The sequence below is a fragment of the Heptranchias perlo genome, unplaced genomic scaffold, assembly GCF_035084215.1.
Source record: "Heptranchias perlo isolate sHepPer1 unplaced genomic scaffold, sHepPer1.hap1 HAP1_SCAFFOLD_56, whole genome shotgun sequence".
Taxonomy (NCBI): domain Eukaryota; kingdom Metazoa; phylum Chordata; class Chondrichthyes; order Hexanchiformes; family Hexanchidae; genus Heptranchias; species Heptranchias perlo.
In genome coordinates, this window is record NW_027139581.1 from 1,562,554 (window position 1) to 1,584,371 (window position 21,818).

The 21,818-nt window shown below is 47.6% G+C and overlaps 2 non-coding genes across 2 annotated transcripts; both read left to right on the top strand.

Moving 5' to 3' along the window:
- Nucleotides 1-4,047: 4,047 nt before the first annotated feature.
- trnal-uaa (transfer RNA leucine (anticodon UAA)) lies at nt 4,048-4,130 on the top strand. Its single transcript has one exon. It is a non-coding gene; the product is annotated as a tRNA-Leu (tRNA).
- Nucleotides 4,131-4,803: 673 nt separating this feature from the next.
- Nucleotides 4,804-4,886, top strand: trnas-aga (transfer RNA serine (anticodon AGA)). The gene has a single exon. It is a non-coding gene; the product is annotated as a tRNA-Ser (tRNA).
- Nucleotides 4,887-21,818: the final 16,932 nt, after the last annotated feature.

The following is a 21,818-nucleotide window of genomic DNA, read 5'->3' on the forward strand; positions in this document are numbered from 1 at the left end:
GCGTCGACTAACCCTGTATTCACGAGAGTTTAGAAGAATAAGAGGGGATCTCATTGAAACGTATAAAACTCTGACAGGGCGAGACAGGCTGGATGCAAGGAGGATGTTTACCCTGACTGGGGGGGGGGGGGTCCAGAACGAGGGGTCACAGGCTAGGAAACGGAGCAGGACATTTCGGACTGAGATGAGGAGAAATTTCTTCACTCACAGGGTGGTGAAGCAATGGAATTCTCGACCCAGAAGGCTGTGGAGGCCATGTCACTGAATATATTTAAGAAGGACATTGATAGATTTCTAGACACAGAAGGCATGAAGGGGTATGGGGAGAGAGCGGGAATATGGTATTGAGATAAAGAATCAGCCATAATCATATTGAATGGGAGAGCAGGCTCGAAGGGCCGAATGGTCTACTTCTCCTCCTATTTTCTTTGTTTCCATGTTTCGATGGAAAAAGGAAGAGAGTAGCAAAAGTAAACGTTGGTCCCTTCCAGGCTGAGACAGGAGAAATTAAAATAGGTAATCAGAAAGTGGCAGAGACGTTAAACAAATATTTTTTTCTCTGTTTTCAGAGTGGAAGACACAAAAAGCACAACAAGAATAATGGGGAACCTGGGGGTAAATGAGAGGAAGGAACTTAATACAATTAATATCACTGGATAAAAAGTACTGGACAAACTAATGGAACTAAAAGCCGACAAATCCCCTGAACCCGATGGCCAACATCCGTGGGTTCTAAAAGAGGTGGCTGCAGAGATAGTAGATGCATCGGTTATGATCTTCCCAAATTCTCTAGATTCTGGAATGATCCCCGTGGATTGGAAGATAGCATATATTATCCCGCTATTCAAGAAGGGAGGGGGAGAGAAAACAAGGAACTGCACAGCAATTCGCCTGACCTCTGCCGTTGGGAAAATGTTGGAATCCATTATTAAGGAAGTGGTAACAGGGCACTTAGAACATCATAATATGATTCGGCAGAGTCAACATGGTTTTATGAAAGGGGAATCGTGTTTGACAAATTTATTAGAGTTTTTTGAGGATGCAACTCGCAGGATCGATAACGGGGAACCAATGGATGTCCTATATTTGGATTTTCAAAAGACATTCGATAAGATGCCACATCAAAGGTTGTTGCACAATGTAAGCGTTCATGGAGTTGGGATAGTCCATCAGCACGGATAGAGGATTGGTTAACGGACAGAAAATAGAGTACGGATAAATGGGTCATTTTCAGGTTGGCAGGCTGTAAATATTGGGGTGCCGCAAGGATCTGTGCTTGGGCCTCAGCTGTTTACAATCTATATCAATGACTTAGTTGAACGGACCGAGTGTAATGTATCCAAGTTTGCCTATGATACAAAGCTAGTTGTGAAAGTAAGCTGTGAGGAGGACACAAAGAGTCTGCAAAGGGATATAGACAGGCTAAGTGAATGGGTAAGAAGGTGCCAGGTGGAGTATAATGTGGGGAATTGTGAGGTTTTACAATTCGGTATGAAGAATAGAAAAGCAGAATATTTTTATATGGTGAGAAATTAGTAAAATTTGGTGTTCAGGGAGAATTGGGTGTCCTCGCACAAGAAACACAAAAAGTGATTATGCAGGTGCAGCAAGCAATGAGGAAGGCAAATGGCATGTTGGCGTTTATTGCAAGGGGGTTGGAGTACAACAGTAAGGAAGTCTTACTACAGTTGTATAGGGCATTGGTGAGACCTCACCTGGAATATTGCGCAGAGTTTTGGTCTCCTTATCTAAGGAAGGATACACTTGCCTTTGAGGCGGTGTCTGAAGGTTCACTAGATTAATTCCTGGGGTGAGAGGTTTGTCCTATGAAGAGAGGTTGAATAGAATGGGACTATACTTTCTGGAGTTCAGAAGAATGTGAGGTGATTTCATTGGAACATATAAGATTCTGAGGGTACTTGACAGGGTACATGCCGAGTGGCTGATTTCTCTGGCTGGAGAGTCGAGAACTAGGGGGCATAGTCTCAGGGTAAGGGGTCGGCCATTCAAGACTGAGATGAGGAGGAATTTCTTCACGCAGAGGGTTGTGAATCTTAGGAATTCTCAACCCCAGAGGGCTGTGGATGCTGAGTCATTCAATATATTCAAGACTGAGATCGATAATTTTTTGGACTCTCGGGGAATCAAGGGATATGGGGATCGGGCGGGAAGTGGAGTTGAGGTCGAAGATCAGCCATGATCTTATTGAATGGCGGTGCAGGCTCGAGGGGCCGTATGGCCTACTCCTGCTCCTATTTTATGTTCTTATGTTCCTATAATGCTGGATGCGATATTTAAAAAAATTAAAGAAGTGATTTGATTCCCAAACAGAATTAAAACGATGGGATTCTTGTCATTCTCCAGTGATTTGAACCGGCCATTCCATATCCAGACCCAGTGCTACCATGAGGCTATCAATGTGTGTTCATGGATTTCCAAGTGTCTTATATTTAATTCGTGTTGGAGAGAATGTTCCTGTCACGTTTTCAACATTGAAATCTGTGTACTCAGAGAGAGAAAAATCCACGCGGAAGACCAGGATTCAATTCCCCGGCTGGGAGGTTACACTTTTGTTGTCTTTAACAGATTCACTTTCATTTCTCCTGTAATTTATCTGCAATATTGGATGCGGAAAATACACTGAAAGACAAACTCGGACCATCCCACTTTCCACAATTTAATTTCACTGATATTTCAGCGATTTTAAAAGCTGCTCTCTGCCTCACCCTTCACCTCGATGTCAGAACCAACAGTTCATCTGTTTTTTGGTGGTGTTGATTGAGGGAGGATTATCATCCAGGTTTCGAAGCATGCGCACAACAAGATCCCACAAACCGCAATGACAAAGTAACAGGTACATAATGCCGATGGAAAACGAGTGGACCTGAGCAGTATGAAAGTGTAACAGGATTAAATTAAAGAGCTACCGGGAGTGGGGTTCACCCTGGTGTCACATAATTGGATCTAAGTCCTTAACCACTCGGTCTGGTGCTTAATGACACTTTATTTATCTTTCCACGGGCCACTGATGAAAGAAGTCTGAGCGACCACTTTTCCATCTCTTTGTTGGATCATGTCCAGAGTCAAATTATGTGAGGAACGCGGGAGAGAGTGAGGGAGAGAAAGAAAGAGACAGAAACCCATTCAGAAAAACGTAGAAAGTGTGAGGTGCGTGCGCACACACACACACACACGCACACGGAAATGTACACATAGGGTGACTCAAACAGACAGAGAGAGTCAGATAATCGGTCATTTGGCACATTTTTGTTCTATTTCAATCGCAGATTCCGTGAAATCATGCAGATCAATTCCAATGAGCATGCAACTCGAGGTGTTAAAAGCCGTGCATTTTTAATTCACGAAAGAATGAGTAATTCCACAAGAAGTTTGCTGCATGTTGAAACGCAGATAATGGGATCTGCAGTCGGCAAGATCCGAACCTGCGCGGAGAGATCCCAATGGATTTCTAGTCCATCGTCTGAACCCCTCGGCGACACTCACTATTAAGTCAACTCAACGGTTAGAATGGCCGCGTGGTCAAGGCATTGGATTCAAAATCCATCTGATTCTGTAATTGGGATGTTTCGAATCCTATTTCTGTTACATTTTGATGCTGCTCATTGACACTCTTGTTCCATCTGCCTCATGCACCTGTCACTCTGTCATTGCTGTTTGTGGGAACTTGCTTTCCTCAAATTTCGAAACCTGGACGATAATCAACACCACCAAAAAGCAGATGAACTGGCCATCCTTTTCATTGCTGCATGTGAGATCTTTCTGGTAAACCTCCTCTGCGCCCTTTCCGATGCCTCACTCTCTCTGTCCCTCAACACTACACTAACGGGTGCCCGAATAACAGGCGAGGACACTCACCACGATACGAACGAGGAGCTGGTGTCGTCTGGTGATGAACATTCACCACAGGTGGCGTTGGACATTCTTCGAATTTCAGTGAATCTGTTGTCAGCATTTATTTGATGACAAAGAAAAGCGTAGTAGAAGTGACACTCAAGTATATTACACATAAAACTCAACTGTGGACGAACCAGGATGGCCGAGTGGTTAAGGCGTTGGACTTAAGATCCAATGGGTTTATACCCGCGTGGGTTCGAACCCCACTCTTGGTAGTTGTTATTACCGTCACTTTTTTTTTACTGCTCATTGACTCTCCTTCCATTTGCATCACAGAATCATGGAAAGGTGACAGCACGGAAGGAGGCCTTTCGGCATATCAAGTCCGTGCCGGCTCGATGCAAGACTAATCCAGCTCGTCCCACTCCCTCTCCATATCCCCGGAGCCCTGCATTTTTTTTCCTTTCAAGTCCTTCTCCCGTTCCGTTTTGAAAGCCATGATTGAATCTGCCTCCATCACTCCCTCGGGGTGCTGAATTAGCCCGGGTCTGCTCACAACTCCGCCTTTCATTTCTTGCTCATTATTGTGGTTCTGACATCGAGGTGACGCAGAGAGCAAGATTTAAAATCGCTGAAATATCAGTGAAATTATACTGTGGAAAGTGGGATTGTCCCAGTTAGTTTATTAGTGTTTTTTCACACATCCAATGTTGGAGATAAATTAAAACGAAGGTTTTGAAGGCAGTAGAAATTCATTGTTCCACGTGGATTTGAATCGAGGTTTAATTGTCTGATAGCTGGTGTTGTTCATCACGATACGAACGAGTGACTCGCCTGAGCACCCGATCCACCTGAGCGACGGCTGACACCTGTTCAAGTTCTGTGGCTCTGTGTTGCAGAGCGCTGGATTATTGCGATTTTAAGTGAGCAGCATCGCAATTTGAGCAAGTAGTCGTGGCCGAGTGGTTAAGGCGATGGACTAGAAATCCATTGGGGTCTCCCCCGCGCAGGTTCGAATCCTGCCGACTACGGCTCAGATTTTTCTTTTCATCCCTTTCATCTCTGCGTTTCAACCAATCCGAGTGTGTGTAAAATGAAAATGCGAGAATCCATTATTGAGAAGTAGGAGCAGGACATTCGCGGACTCATAATACAATCTCGAATAGTCAACATGGTTTTATGAATGGGAAATCGTGTCTGACAATTTTATTCGAGTTTTTGAGGTGGTAACGAGCAGGGTGGATAAAGGGGAACCAATGGATGCAGTATATTTGGATTTCCAAAAGGCATTCGATAAGGTGCCACATAAAAGGTGGTATCCCTGCTGCTTGTTATTCTCCACGCTTGCACCCACCCGTGCCTTCTGCCGCTTCCTGCCACGCTGCAGCCACTGCTTCTGGCCTTTACCTCGCAGAGAATAACAGGCACAAGACAAGAGATCATGGATTGAGGATTGGCTAACTAACAGAAAACAAAGAGTCGGGATAAAAGGGGCATTTTCAAAATGGCGATCTGTAACTGGTGGGTGCCCCAGGGATCAGTGCTGGGGTCTCAACTATTACAATATATATCAATGACTTGGATGAAGGGACAGAGTGTATTGTGGCCAAATTTGCTGATGATACGAAAATAAGTGGAAAAACAAGTTGCGAGGGTGACACAAAGTATCTGCAAAGGGATATTGACAGGTTAAGCGAATGGGCAAAAATTTGTCAGATGGAATATAATGTTAGAAAATGTGAATTCACCCACTTTGGAAGGAAAAATATAAAAGCAAAATATTGTTTGAATGGAGAAATACTACAAAATGCTGCGGTACAGAGGGATCTGGGTGTCCTCGTACATGAAACGCAAAAAGTCAACATACAGGTGCAGCAGGTAATCCAGAAGGCAAACGGAATATTGGACTATTGAGAGAAAGACAGAGAAACGGACACTCACACAGAAAAGCTTAGAAAAAGTGAGACAGGCACACATTACACACAGAGGCATGGTCGTTCTTGGTGCCCGTCTGTTGCAGAGCGATGGATCGTGGCAATTTTAAGTGAGCAACATTGAGCTAAACTCAAGCAGTCGTGGCGGGGGTTGTTTCGGGCGATGGATAAAAAAATCACTGGGGTCTCCCCGGGCAGGTTCGAATTCCTGCCGACTATGTTTCAGAACTTTCTTTTCAGACCCCTCACATTTGCGTTTCAACCTGCATCTGTCTGTCAGTGTGTGTATCGGTGTGTGTGAGAGTCCGCATGTGTATCAGTGTCTGCTGTGTCAGTGTGTGTGTATTGTGTCTGTGTGTGTGTGTCTCACTTCTCCAACGCATTCTCTCTGTCACTCTTTCCCCCGCTCCCCACATCTTTCGATTCTGGACTTTGAATAACAAAGAGATGGAAATGTGAAAGACAAGTCTTCTTTCAGCAGATTGTGTGCTGGCTGCCGAGAGTGCTGCCCACTGAGCGACTGCTGACACCTCGACCAGTTCTGCGGTTTGAAGCCCACTCCTGGGAGCTTTTTAATTTACACTTTCATACTGTTCAGTGACACTCTTTTTACATCTCCATTATGTACCTGGTACTTTCTCATTGATATTAATGGGATCTTGCTGTGCACAAATTTGGAAACCTGGACGGTAATCCTTCCTCCCTCAACGAACACCACAAAAAAAGCAGATAATCTGGCCATCCATTTCATTGTTATATGTGGGATCTTTCTGGTAAACCTCCTCTGCGCCCTTATCAATGCCTCTCTCACTCTCCATCTCTCTTCCTGTGTCTCGCTCTCTGTATCTCTGTATCTCTTTCTTTCTCTCTCTCTCTCTCTGCTTTGAGCTGCTGAATTAGCCCGGGTCTGCTCACAGCTCGATTCTGCGTATTCGTTACTCGAACATTATTGTGGTTCTGACATCGAGGTGAAGGGTGCCTCTGTCTGTGAGTGTGTGTACCTGTTTGTGTATCAGTGTCTGCGTGTACGTGGCTGTATATGTGTGTGTATAATGTGTCTCACTTCTTCTCCGTTTTTCAGAGTGTCTCTCTGTCTTTTAAAGGCAGTAAAAGTTGAGCCTCCCCGGTGTCCCGCGAGACAGACTATACTATCGAGGAACGGCCGTGAGTCGGTCAAGGACACTCACCACAGATGGCGTTAGACACGCTTCAAATTTCAGTGAATCTTTTTTAACCATTTATTTGATGAGCTTTCATCTCTGCGTTTCAATCTACACGTGTGTGTCTGTCTGTCAGTGTGTGTACCTGTGTGTGTGAGTATGTGTCTGTATATCAGTGTCTGCGTGTGTACATGGCTGTGTAATGTGTGTGTCTAAAACGAAAATGCTGGAATCTATTATTAAGGAAGTTATCGTTCCTCCCTCAACGAACACCACCAAAACGCAGATTAACTGACCATCCATTTCATTGTTGGATGTGGGATCTTTCTGGTAAACCTCCACGTGGAGATAAATTGCAAGAGAAATGAAAGTGAAGCTTTTAAAGGCAATAAAACTGTAACCTCCCTGTCGGGAAATTGAACCCTGGTTTCCACGAGCCACTGTTGAAAGAAAACTTACCTGTCACATTTCCATCTCTCTGTTCGTCAAGGTTCAGAATAACGTGATGTGGGGAGCGCGGGAGAGAGTGACAGAGAGAGAAAGACAGAGAAACAGGGACTCACTCAGAAAAGCTTATAAAAAGTGAGACAGACACATTTAGGCACATTACACACACAGGCATTATCGTTAAATCCCTCCCTCCTCCTCCCACTCCCTCTATGTTTCAAGGTGTCTCTCAGGATCAGTCTTTGCCTCTCTCCCCCTCTCTCTCTCTGTCTCTCTCTCTCTGTCGCTCTCTCTCTCTCTGTCTCTCTCTCTCTGTCTCTCTCTCTCTGTCTGATTGTCCCTCCCCCTCCTTCTCTCTGATACCCGCAGATCTGAGAATCACAGGGTCAAAGAAGGAAACAGATCAGAACACATTTGTGCTCTGCAACAGACGGGCCCCAAGAATTCAGTCCCCAAACAGTCTCCGCTCAATAATATTCTGAAAGTGACAATCACCTCTTTCATTCTTTTTCTGTTCTATTTTTCTCTGTCGTTTTTGAAGAAGACGCGAGGCAAAGAAGTAAAATTTGTAATTGGCGTCTTAAAAATGCTTCCTCCCCGTCGGGGAGCTTAATCCCTGGCTGAGGGGGGATATCTCACCACGATGGAGAATATCCAATTGGAAATTATTTTTCCGAAGCCTTTTAATCGCCCCACGTCCCCGTGTCTCGCCATCTCAGGGAGGAGGTCAAAATCACCGGAAAAACTTTGACCATTTAACGATTCGACCGGAGCCGTTTTCCTGGGAGTCGGTTTTGAAACAGGACACAGGCTCAATGTGTTCCAATCTGTTTCCTTCTTTGACCCTGTGAGTCTCAAATCTGAGGGTATTGGACAGATGGAGGGAGAGAGACTGAAACAGACTCAAACAGACCGAGAGAATCTCCTTCTGTCCCAGTGTCTCTCTCTCTTTCTGAGTGTCTCTCTTTATCACTCTTTTCCTCGCACCCCACATCACTTTATTCTGGATCTTAACTAACAGAGAGATGGAAATGTGAACGGTGAGTCTTCTTTCAACAGTGGCCCGTGGAAAGTTCAACAAACTGTTGTCAAATAGGTCATTTCATTAAAAATTGAAGCCGGCACGGACAGGGATCGCACGGACAGACAGTGAACACACTCACACATAGAGGTGTACGTGGTTGTGTGTGTGTGTGTGTGTGTGTGTCATGTATCTGAGCGTGTGTGTCACTTCTGCAACGCTTCTCAGTGTTTCTCTCTGTCGCACTTTCCCCGCTCCACACATCATTTCATCCTGGACTTTGACTGACAATGAAAATGAAGCAGTGAGACTCAAGCATATTACACACCAACCCAAACTGTGAAACGACCAGGATGGCCGAGTGGTGAAGGCGTTGGACATAAAATCCAATGCGTTTATACCCGCGTGGGCTCGAACCCCAGTTCTGGTTGTTGTCACATTTTGATACTGCTCATTTTCACTCTTCTGCCATTTGAATGAGAGAAACATGGAAAGGAAACAGCACGGAAGGAGGCAATTCGGCCATTCGGTCCGTGCCGGCTCCATGCAAGAACATTCCAGTCATTCCCACTCCCCCGCCGTAGCCCTGCAATCTTTTTCCTTTCAAGTACTTATCCAGTTCCCTTTTGAAAGCCATGATTGAATCTGCCGCCACCACCCCCTCGGGCAGTGCATTCCAGATCATAAGCACTCGCTGTGTTTAAAAGTTTTTCCTCATGTCACCTTTGGTTATTTTGCCAATCACCTTAAATCTCTGTCCTCAGATTCTTGACCCTTCGCCAATGGGAACACTTTCTCTCTATCGACTCTCTCTGGACCCTTCATGATTTTGATGACCTCCATCGAATCTCCTCTCAACCGTCTCTGTTCCAAGGAGAGCAATCCCAGCTCCCCCAGTCTATCCACATAACTAAAGTCCCTCATCCCTGGAATCATTCTAATAAATCTCTTCTGTACCCTCTCTAAGGCCTTCACATCTTTCCTAAATTCCGGTGCCAAAACTGGACTCAATACTCCAGTTGCAGTCGAACCAGTGTTTTATAAAGGTTCATCGTGACTTCCATAATTTTGTACTCTATGCCTCTATTTATAAAGCCCAGGATCCCGTATGCTTTTTTAACCACTTTCTCAACCTGCCCTTCCGCCTTCAATGATTTGTGTACATATACCCCCAGATCTCTCTGTTCCTGCACCCCCTTCAGACTTGTGCCCTCTAGTTGAAATAACCTCATCTCATTCTTCCGACCAAAATGTATGACTTCGCACTATTCTGCGTTAAATTTCACCTGCCATGTATCCGCCCATTCCACCAGCTTGTCCATATTCCCTTGAAGTCTATGACTGTCCTCCTCACTCTTTACGACTCTTAAAAGTTTTGTGTTATCCGCAAATTTTGAAATTGTGCCCTGTACACCCAAGTCCAAGTCATTAGAAAATCAAGAAAAGCACTGGTCCCAGCACCGACTCCTGGGGAACATCACTGTACACCTCCCTCCACTCCGAAAAACAACCGTTCACCACTTCTCTGTTCGCTGTCCCTCAGTCAATTCTATATCCATATTTCTACTACCCCCTTTATTCCATGGGCCGCAATCTTGATCATAAGCCTACCATGCGGCACTTTATCAAAAGCCTTTTGAAATTCCATATGCACCACATCAACCACATTGTTATCGGGAGAGATATCTGTGCGGAGACTTCGTTTTAGCAAGGAGGCGATCGGCCGCCTCTGTGAGATGTTACAAGAGGACCTTCAGCCACCTTCTACTTCCTGCAGGGCCTCGTCAGTGGCATGTGGCTCATTTCAGTCCGGCCCCGGTGACATGTGCAACATTACCCAGAGCCCTGTGAGAGTCTGAATTCATCAGGTCACAGATACACCATCACCCAGAGCCCTGCGAGAGTCTGAATTCATCAGGTCCCGGATACACCATCACCCAGAGCTCTGTGAGAGTCTGAATTCATCACATCACAGAGACACCATCACCCAGAGCTTTGTGAGAGTCTGAATACATCAGGTCACAGATACACCATCACCCAGAGCCCTGTGAGAGTCTGAATTCATCAGGTCACGGATACACCATCACTCAGAGCCCTGCGAGAGTCTGAATTCATCAGGTCACAGATACACCATCACCCAGAGCCCTGCGAGAGTCTGAATTCATCAGGTCACGGATACATCATCACTCAGAGCCCTGCGAGAGTGAATTCATGAGATCACGGGCGCGATATTCCGCAGTGTTTCCGAGTTCATCAAACTTGACAATTCCCCAGCATGGCATAGGGAGAGGTCTGTCGTGTTCCACAGGATCGCTGGATTCCCCAAAGGGTAAGGTCTACTCCGTTCCACACGTTCGCTGGATTCCCCAGAGTGCAGTGGGCTGTCGACAGATCCCATGTGGCATGGAAGGCACCGAATGAGGCACCTGTCATTAACATCAACAGGAAGGGGTTTAATTGGTTAAATGTGAGAATCCTTTGCGATGCCGACCTGTGGATCATGAGTGTAAATACAGATCACAAGGGAAGTGCCCATGATGCCTTCGTCGTTCGCCACTCAGACTTGCAATGATACCTTCACCGGAGAGCAGCAAGGATCTGGATGGATATCAGGTGACAAGGGCTACCCACAGGACCAATAGGACATCACTGGAGAGGTACAACCGTGCTCACGTGTGCTCACGCCAAGTAGTGGAGAGGAGAATCGGGGAGCTGAAATCACGCTTTCGATACTTGGACAGGTCGGGGGATCTTTGCCGTACTTACCTGTCAAGGTGTCCAGGGTTGTGGTTGTCTGATGCGCATTGCACAACTTTACCCTGCGGGAAGGACTGACCTTTGACCAGGAAGACGAGATGCCTCTGGGAATGGATGAGATGCACGATGACAATCCGGATGTTGCTGGGGCCATTGTTGGTCCCCCCACCCCCACCCCCGAGGAAGCCGTGGCTGCAGGAGACAGGGCAGCGAGAGAGCACCCAGTGGCTGATGCTTTTGACATCGATGAAAATGGGTAATTGCCTCCTCGCCCCCTCCCAGGAAAGCAGATAACAGGACAAGCGAGATTGAAAGTGAAACAGTGAGCTTTAATTGCAGCATCAAAAAATTAGTGCAAAACTTTACATTAACATTGTGAGGCAGTTAATTATTGTAAAACTTTATTGTGAACATTGAGGTGTGTAGTGAAAAACTTTAAATAAAAATTACGTTAACTCATTAATTTTCTTGTTTGAAAGCAATTGTGATGTTAACATGGTTTATATTCAGAAAATCTTCGAACAATTACAAATGATTTCTGATTAAGTTTGAAGAGCAGCAGCAGCAGCAACAAAAATTATCAGACAAACAATCAGGAGAGATTCATTACATAACAAAATACCAATAAGCGAATAAAAACAAACAACCAAAACACCAACCGAACAAACAGCAATGAGATTTACAGACGCCCCCTTGCGGCATGCTCGAGGGTCGCTGTGACACTCTGAACAAGAGGAGGTGAACTCTGCACTCGAGGAGCATCCTATTTCCTCCTGGCCCCCATCCTTCCCTGTGATCGAGCCCCTCTTGAGCCAAGGGCACGAAATCTGTGCCTTACAAAATGGCTGTAATCAGGGAGTTCGGAGCTGGAGTGCTGCTGTTCCACGGGGACATGAATAAAAGTAGCGTCAGGTGCAGGAATAGCTCCTGACTCTTGGGCCTGTACTCTGTCTGCGGCAGGAAGTGGCACGGGGTGTGTCACGGGCTTCGGGTGCAGCACAGCCGTACTCGCATTCAACTCCATGAAATGTACGAGAGCCTGGTGATTATTTGTCAGCTCGGCAATGTTCTGTCCAGTATGGGCCAGCTGGGCAATGTTCTGTCCAGTATGGACCAGCTGGGCAATGTTCTGTCCAGTCTGGACCAGCTGGGCAATGTTCCATCCAGTATGGACCAGCTGGGCAATGTTCTGTCCAGTATGAGCCAGCTGGGCAATGTTCTGTCCAGTATGGGCCAGCTGGGCAATGTTCTGTCCAGTATGGGCCAGCTGGACAATGTTCTGTCCAGTATGGACCAGCTGGGCAATGTTCTGTCCAGTATGAGCCAGCTGGGCAATGTTCTGTCCAGTATGGGCCAGCTGGGCAATGGTCTGTCCAGTAAGGACCAGCTGGGCAATGTTCTGTCCAGTATGGACCAGCTGGGCAATGTTCTGTCCAGTATGGACCAGCTGGGCAAAGTTCTGTCCAGTATGGACCAGCTGGGCAATGTTCTGTTCAGTATGGGCCAGCTGGGCAATGTTCTGTCCAGTATGGGCCAGCATGGCGCGAATGTTGTGTCCAGCATCCTTGATCTCCTGTCTCATGGAGACGAAACAGTCACGGCACTTGTCGCTCTCATCAGCCGTCAATCGTCTCACTTGTTGACCGTTGATGTCCTCTCCCAATTCATCATCAACATGGGGGGCGAGGGGGGAGGGGGGATGATGTCAACGTCGACTCACGAGGGACTGGGGCGAATCTACCCCAACTCGCATCGGTGCCTCACACCCCGACAGGTCGGACTCAGGGATTGTGTGTGTCTCGCACAGAGCCAGAGGGGCCTGGAGTTGGAGAGGCGGTGAGGTGAGGCTCCTCATAGTAAAGCACTCCCCCCACATCAACACCCTGAGGGTGGCAGGTGGAGTCAGGAGCTAAAACACCATCACCCTCTGCAGCTCAAACAGCATCACTCTCTGCAGCCCTAACACGATCACCCTCTGCAGCCCAAACACTATCACGCTCTGCAGCCCAAACACCATCACCCTCTGCAGCCCAAACACCATCACTCTCTGCAGCCCAAACACCATCACTCTCTGCAGCCCAAACACCATCACTCTCTGCAGCCCAAACACCATCACCCTCTGCAGCCCAAACACCATCACTCCCTGCAGCCCAAACACCATCACTCTCTGCAGCCCAAACAACATCACTCTCTGCAGCCCAAACACCATCACCCTCTGCAGCACAAACACGATCACTCTCCGCAGCCCAAACACCATCACTCTCTGCAGCACAAACACCATCACCCTCTGCAGCACAAACACCATCACTCTCTGCAGCCCAAACACCATCACACTCTGCAGCCCAAACACCATCACTCTCTGCAGCACAAACACCATCACTCTCTGCAGCCCAAACACCATCACCCTCTGCAGCCCAAACACCATCACTCTCTGCAGCACAAACACCATCACCCTCTGCAGCTCAAACACCATCACCCTCTGCAGCCCAAACACCATCACTCTCTGCAGCCCAAACACCATCACCCTCTGCAGCCCAAACACCATCACTCTCTGCAGCCCAAACACCATCACTCTCTGCAGCACAAACACCATCACCCTCTGCAGCTCAAACACCATCACTCTCTGCAGCACAAACACCATCACTCTCTGCAGCACAAACACCATCACCCTCTGCAGCCCAAACACCATCACTCTCTGCAGCCCAAACACCATCACTCTCTGCAGCACAAACACCATCACTCTCTGCAGCACAAACACCATCACCCTCTGCAGCACAAACACCATCACCCTCTGCAGCCCAAACACCATCACCCTCTGCAGCACAAACACCATCACCCTCTGCAGCACAAACACCATCACCCTCTGCAGCACAAACACCATCACCCTCTGCCGCCGCCGACTCACCACCTTCTGCAGCCCGAGTGTCCTCAGACGGCTGTGCACCTGTGGGAAGGAAGAACAAAATGTTCCACTGGTGAAGCATGTTCATCGGTCACATCACAGACGCCCACACGCTGCACGAGCATGGTCAGACTCGAATCTCCTTTTCCCATCCTTCAGACAACACGCAGGTTTTAAACATGCAGCTGGCCAATAAAGGAATGTGAAACTCACCTTTCCTCGCTCCAGTGTCTGATCGGACACCAGGCACTAAACTGGAAGTGATGCCCTGCAGCTGAGTGGCCCTTTCTTCATGCTCGGTCATCTCCCTCATAAAGGCTGAACCGCCGCCGGTCTTCGACCTCTCACGGTTGTGAAAAGCCGTTTTACACGACAGGACATTAAACAATAAAAATCAGTTTGTGCTTGTTTGTGTGAGAGAGATAAGTTGGGGGTTTGGAGATAGGGTCTAATTCACTAATTGTAATTTAACTCCTCAAATCTCTGGAGTAGGGATAAAAGATCTCTAAAAGCATTTAGTGAGGCCCGTCCACAATGGCAACTGAGTTTTACGACCAGTTGCCATTAGATTGAACCTTGACCACACCACCCAGAAACAACCTGTGTTTATGCATTCGTTAAACTCAGCTCATTTAAATCTGAACTTTTGAATTTCTAAAACTCTCTATACATCCTGGCCGACTGTATTAAATCATTGATTTTTTGCGGCCCTGTTCCGCTCTCCGTGACACGGTGCTGTTCGTGCTCAGAACCTGTGCCACCTCCTTCCACACCAACACGCTAACTTTCTGTGCCGCCCGAAACTTCCGTTCCCCAGAAGCCGCCGAAGCCTCACCTCAACCTCATTGAGGAGTGTGTAGAGGTCTTCATCACAACATTTGTTTCACCTCTTCTCATTCATCTTTTGCTGTTCCATCATTTTTCTTAGTGTAAAAACAGCCTTTTCAAAAACAGTTCATTTTATTTTACACTCCTTTTTAAAGACTGTTTATTTAAGTTTCCACTGCTTTTTAAAAATGCATTTAAATTCGGCTTTTTATAAAAACTTTGTTTTGAATTAACAATTACATGAAGAACACTAACTTTCAATGAGAAGTCTGTTCACCTTTTTTTTTCAGAACCTTTTTTTTTCTAGTTTTTTTTTCCTTTTTTGTGTTTTTAGGCCCCCCTTTTATAAGAAGGCGGGGTGTAGGGTGTGCTTAAATACTAAAAATCAAATAAAACGAAACCAGGTATCAAATTAAAATTTTATTTTCCTCGTTCAGGATGCTCTCCAGCCCCTGCGGTGCCCACCGGTCGCGGAAAGCCTCAGGCGTACAGGCAGACACCGCGTGCTCCATCTCCAGGGCCACCCGGGCGCGGAGCATTCCGCGGAAGAGAGGCAGAGAGTCCGAGCGACCGCCCCCACCGGCCGCACGCAACCTGGACCTGTGGATGGCCACCTTGGACAGGCCCAGGAGCAGGCCCACGAGGACGTCCACCGACCTGCCCGCCCCCCTCATCACCGGGCGGCCAAAGATCAGGAGCGTGGGACTGAAGTGCAGCCAGAACCTGAGGAGCAGCCCCTCCAAATAATCAAACAGGGGCTGCAGTCTCCCACACCCAGTGAACAAATGAAACACGGACTCATCCAGGCCGCAGAAATTGCAGGCGGCCTGGGAGTCCGTAAAATGGCGTAAACGCCTGTTGCACGCGACTGCTCCGTGCACCACCCTCCACCCCAGATCCCCGATGGAACACGGGAGGATCCCTGAGGAGAGAGCCCCCCACTGGGGACCCCCGTCTCCGCCGGACGGCAGGATGGTACGCCAGGGCGTGTCCGGGCGAGAGACGAGGGCGAGGAAGTGGAGAGTGTGCAGGAGCAGCCCGTACAGGAAATCCCTCCGCGCGGAGTGAAACGGCACGGAGGGTATTTCCGAGAGACGGCTCAAGTTGTGAGGCGCGGCCCTCCGAGGGAGGTTTCGGGGCCTGGCGCCAATGAGGAATTCCGTCCGAACGGGGGTCAGATCGGACGGGATGGCTCCGCACGCTTGAGCCGCCTCCACACCCCGAGTGGAGTCAGGGCCGAGCGCCGATTTCAACGCCCGGATGGCGGCGGCCGCGTCCCCGCCACGCCACGAGGACGTCCGTGCGGCAAGCGCCCAAGGCTCCAACCAACCCGACCCTCCGCCATCCAGGACGTCCCTGACTCTGGTCACCTGACCGGCCACGGCCATCTGCTCCGTCAGCCGCGAGCGGCCGAAGCTGACATCGCGGAGGAACGGATTCCCGAGCAGCGGCTCCTGAAGGACGGCCACTACCCCTGACGGGCGAGAGCACCGGCCGGAGGCGACCATGTTCCAGACCCTGAGCAGATCCTGGTAAGAGACAGGCAGCTCCCGCAAAGACGTGCGGCCGCCCAGCAGCGAGACGAACAGGAGCTGCGTGTCGTAGTTCAGGCCGTGCAGCTGGCGGAAAAAGTACGTCGCCAGCGCACGCCATCTAAGAGGACGCTCCGCGTACAGGTATCGCTGCAGCGACCGAAGGCGGAAAGTTGCCATCTGGGTGCGGACGCACACCAGCCCCTGACCGCCCTCCCTAAGCGGGAGACTCAGGACCGCGGCAGCGACCCAGTGCATCCCTTTGGCCCAGAAGAAGTCAACAAACTTCTTCTGAATCTTGGCGACAAACTCAGGGGGGGGGGGTCAAAGTGACCAACCGGTACCACAACATGGCGGCCACCAGCTGGTTTATGAGCAGCACACGACCCCTGTAGGATAGCACTCGGAGCAGTCCTGTCCAGCGCGCCAGGCGAGCGGCGACTTTGGCCTCCAGCTCTTCCCAGTTCGCCGGCCAGGCTTCCTCGGCAGGGCCGAGGTAGACTCCCAGGTACCGGAGGTGCGTGGTACTCCAGGCGAAAGGCCTGAGCTCCTCCGGCAGGGAGTCCACCCGCCACTGACCCACCAGGAGTCCGGAACATTTCTCCCAGTTGATCCTTGCGAAGGACGCGGCAGAGTAGACCTCTTGGCACTCGCGCATCCTCCGCAAGTCAAGGGGATCGGTGACCACGAGGAGCACGTCGTCGGCCTAAGCCGAAAGGACGACATCCACGTCCGGCTCGCGCAGAGCCAGTCCCGACAGCCTCTTTCGCAAGAGGCGCAGGAAAGGCTCCACGTAGACGGTGTATAATTGGCCGGACATGGGGCACCCCTGACGCACTCCTCTCCCGAAGCGAAGGGGCGCCGTCAAGGATCCGTTAACCTTGATCAGACACTCCGCGGCGGCGGACAGAAGTCGGATCCGGGCGACAAAATGCGACCCGAACCCGAAAGCGCGCAGAGTCCCGAATAAGTACTCGTGATCCACCCTGTCGAACGTCTTCTCCTGATCCAAGGAAAGGAAGGCGACCGACAGACCAGCCCTCTGGGAATGGTGGATCAGGTCCCAGACCAGGTGAATGTTATCCTGGATCTTTCGGCCCGGGACCGTGTAGGACTGGTCGGGGTGGATCATGTGGTCCAGCACGGCGCCGAGGCGAGCAGACATCGCCTTGGCGAAGACCTTGTAATCCGTGCTGAGGAGGGAGACCGGGCGCCAGTTTTTAAGGTTGCGGAGATCCCCCTTCTTAGGCAGCAGGACCACGACCGCCCTGCGCCACGAAAGGGGCATCTCCCCGGTCGCCAGACATTCCCCCAGGACCCGCGCGTCGTCGCCCCCCAGGACGTCCCAGAAGGCCCTGAGGTCTGTTCACCTCTTTGAGCAATGAAATCTGGAGCTGTGGGCGTGACTTCACTTCCTGACAGATTTTGTGGGCGTGTCTTCTCCTCTCACAGACATTTCCAGCCGCGGCAACCAACGCTGCTCAGAGGCTCGGGGGACAGAGCAGGATTGGATTCATGGTCCAATTCAAACAATTCGACGCCGAACAGCCCGCCGGAAGGAATTTCGTTAATTTAAATCGAAGGAGCGGCGGTGAACGTTGATTCGATGCTCCGAACAATTTCTGGCAAGATCTGCCTCATGCTTCCTCACTGACCATTGTATTATCAGACCCCATGTATCCTTACTGACCATTGTATTATCAGTCCACGTGTACACTTACTGACCAGTGTATTATCAGTCCCCATGTACAGTTACTGACCATTGTATTATCAGTCCACGTGTACACTTACTGACCATTGTATTATCAGCCCCCATATATACTTACTGACCATTCTATTATCACTCCCATGTATACTTAAAGACCATTTTATTATCTTCATCCATGTATACTTAAAGACCATTGTATTATCAGCCCTCATATGTACTTACTGATCATGATATTATCAGCCCCCATGGATACTGACTGACCATTGTATGATCAGCCGCCATGTGTACTTACTGACCATTGTCTTATTATCCCCAATGTATACGTACGGACCATTCTATTATCACTCCCATGTATCCTTACTCACCATTATATTATCACTCCCATGTGTACTTAAAGACTATTGTATTATCAGCCCCCATGTATACGTACTGGCCATTGTATTGTCAGCCCCCGTGTACACTTACTGACCATTCTATTATCAGCCGCCATGTACACTTACTGACCATTGTATTATCAGCCGCCGTGTATACCTACTGGCCATTGTATTGTCAGCACCCTTGTATACTTATTGACCATTGTATTAATACTCCCCGTGGATAATTACTGACCATTGTATTATCGGCCCCCATTTCAACATACTGACCACTGTATTATCGGCCCCCATGTATCCTTAGTAACCATTGTACTATCAGGCCCCATGCATCCTTACTGACCATTGAATTATCAGGCCCCATGTATCCTTCGTAACCATTATATTTTCAGGCCACATGTATCCTTGGTAAATATTGTATTATGAGGCCCCATGTATCCTTACTGACCATTGCATTATCAGCCCTCATGTATACTTGCTGACCGTTATATTAGCAGCTCCCATGTATACTTCCTGACCATTATAGTATCAGCCTCCATGTATCCACACTGACCATTGTATTATCAGCTCACATGTATCCTTACTGACCATTGTATTATCAATCCCCATCTTTACTTACGGGCCATAGTATTATCAGCCCTCATGTATCCTGACTGACCACTGTATTATCAGGCCCAATGCACCCTTTGAAACCATTGTATTATCAGCCCCTATGTATCCTTCGTAACCATTGTATTATCAGCCCCCATGTGTCCTGACTAACCATTGTAATATCAGAACCCATGTATAGTCACTGAGCATTTTATTATCAGCCGCCATGTATGCTTACTGACCATTGTAAAATCAGACCCCATGTATACTTACTGACCATTGTATTATCAGGCCCCATGCATCCTTAGTAACTATCGTATTATCAGAGCCCATGCATCCTTAGAAACCATTGTATTATCAGACCCCATGTATACTTACTGACCATTATATGATCAGTCCCCATGTATACTTACTGACCATTATATTATCAGCACCCATCTTTACTTACTGACCACTGTATTATCGGCCCCCATGTATACTTACTGACCACTGTATTATCGGCCCCCATGTATCCATACTGACCACTGTATTATCAGGCCCCCTGAATCCGTGGTAACCATTGAATTATCAGCCCCCATGTATACTTGCTGACCACTGTATTATCGGCCCCCATGTATACTTACTGACCACTGTATTATCAATCCCATGTATCCTGACTGACGATTGTATTATGAACCGTCATGTATTCTTACTGACCATTGTATTATCACTCACATGTATTCGTACTGTCAATTGTAATATCTGTGTCCAATTATCTTTACTGACCATTGTATTACCACCACCATGTGTTCTTACAGAGCACTCCATTATCAGCCCCTATGTCTTCTTACTGACCATTGCATTATTTGCCTAAAATATCCTAAATGAGCATGTAAATGTCAGATCCCATGTATTCTAACCGACTATTGAATTAACGGCCCCATGTTTCCTTAATGAATAGTGTATTATCACCCCCGTGTATTATTATGGATCATTGTGTTATCACCCCCGTGTATTTTTACTGATCGTTGTATTATTACCACCGATGTATCCTTATTGCCATTGCATTATCACACCCCATGTATAATTACTGACCATTGTATTATCAATCCCATCTCTCCTTGCTGACCATTACATTATCAGCCCCCAAGTATCCTTACTGCCCATTGTATTATAACCCCCATGTATCATAATTGACCATTGTATCATCTGTATCCAGTATCCTTATCGACCACTGCATTATCACATCTCAAGTATCCGTGCTGACCGTTGTATTATCACCCCTACACATTATTAGTGACCATTATATTATCTGCCCCATTTACAGTTACTGACCATGGCAGTATCACACCCCACGTATCCTTACTGACCATTGTCGGATAAACCCCAGGTGTTCTTCCTGACTGCTGTATTATCATTCCGCTGTGTTCTTACTGACCGTTACATTATCACACAAATGTGTTCTTTCTGACCATTGCATGAGCAAACCCCGTGTTTCCATACTGATCATTGCATTATCTGGATTCAAGAATCCTCACGGAACATTCAGTTGTCACCCACATGTTTCCGTACAGGACATTGCACCATCACACCAAATGTGTTCTGACTGACCATTATATTATCAGCCCCCGTGTACCCTTACTGACCATTGTATTATCAGTCCCCCTGTACCCTAACTGACCATTGTATTATCAGTCCCCATGTATCCTTACTGACCATTGTATTATCAGTCCCCATGTATCCTTACTGACCATTGTATTATCAGTCCCCATGTATCCTTACTGACCATTGTATTATCAGTCCCCATGTATCCTTACTGACCATTATATTATCAGCCCCCATGTCTCCTTACTGACCATTACTTGATCTGCTTCAATCTATCCTTGTTGTCTTTTGCACTTTTGTTAACTCCACCCCAGAAAACGTATTTGAAACATTCTGAAATTGCCGGCTGAATTCAAATCACAGAAATAATCTGAACTCTGTCAGTGAAGCTGCTCTCTCTTCGCATCAGCACTGTAAGACTTCGGGATTCATATTTTCTTTTTTACGTCATTTTCTTTCAGTAATATTCAGAACTTTCGGTAGCTTCACTCCACATCAGTAAAATGCTTGTTTACCTGTAATTTTCAATATGGAGTGATGGTGTTTAGGGATTAACCGAACCTGTTTGTTCACTGACCTTAATTAATGCCAATGTGTCGTTTAATTGTCTCACTGGAGAGTTCCCTCTGGGCCATAAATAGTGACTGTTTTCAAGGCGTCACAGCAGAGTGTTTGATGCAGCTTTGCCTCCAGTACAAACAGTGATCATTGGATCTCAGAGATAATGAAGTCATGTTCTGGTATATTCCAACTGAGCTTCGGATTCTGTGGGCAATTATTGATGTACAAAAGATTTACTATCCGCTCCTCGCTGCTGTTGGTGTTCCTGGTAAGTCATTATTTCAGCAATTAATTCTGTAAACCATATTTAACTGTATTTACTGTCCTTGTCCTTTAGACCCGGTTATTAATTATATTCAGTGTAATCCTCTTGTTCAGTGTCTGGAAATGCACCTTGTTTCCTTCATTTAACTTGTGAACAGTTGCCGATTCATTGGTCCCAGTCCAATGAACAGTCTGTTCTTTTTATGACTTTCTTCAACTGATGGTCATTTTTTAGGATTTGACTGTTATTTGAGTCTCGTACACAAGGAATGTTGGTGGACGATTCTCTTTATTGAACAGTTT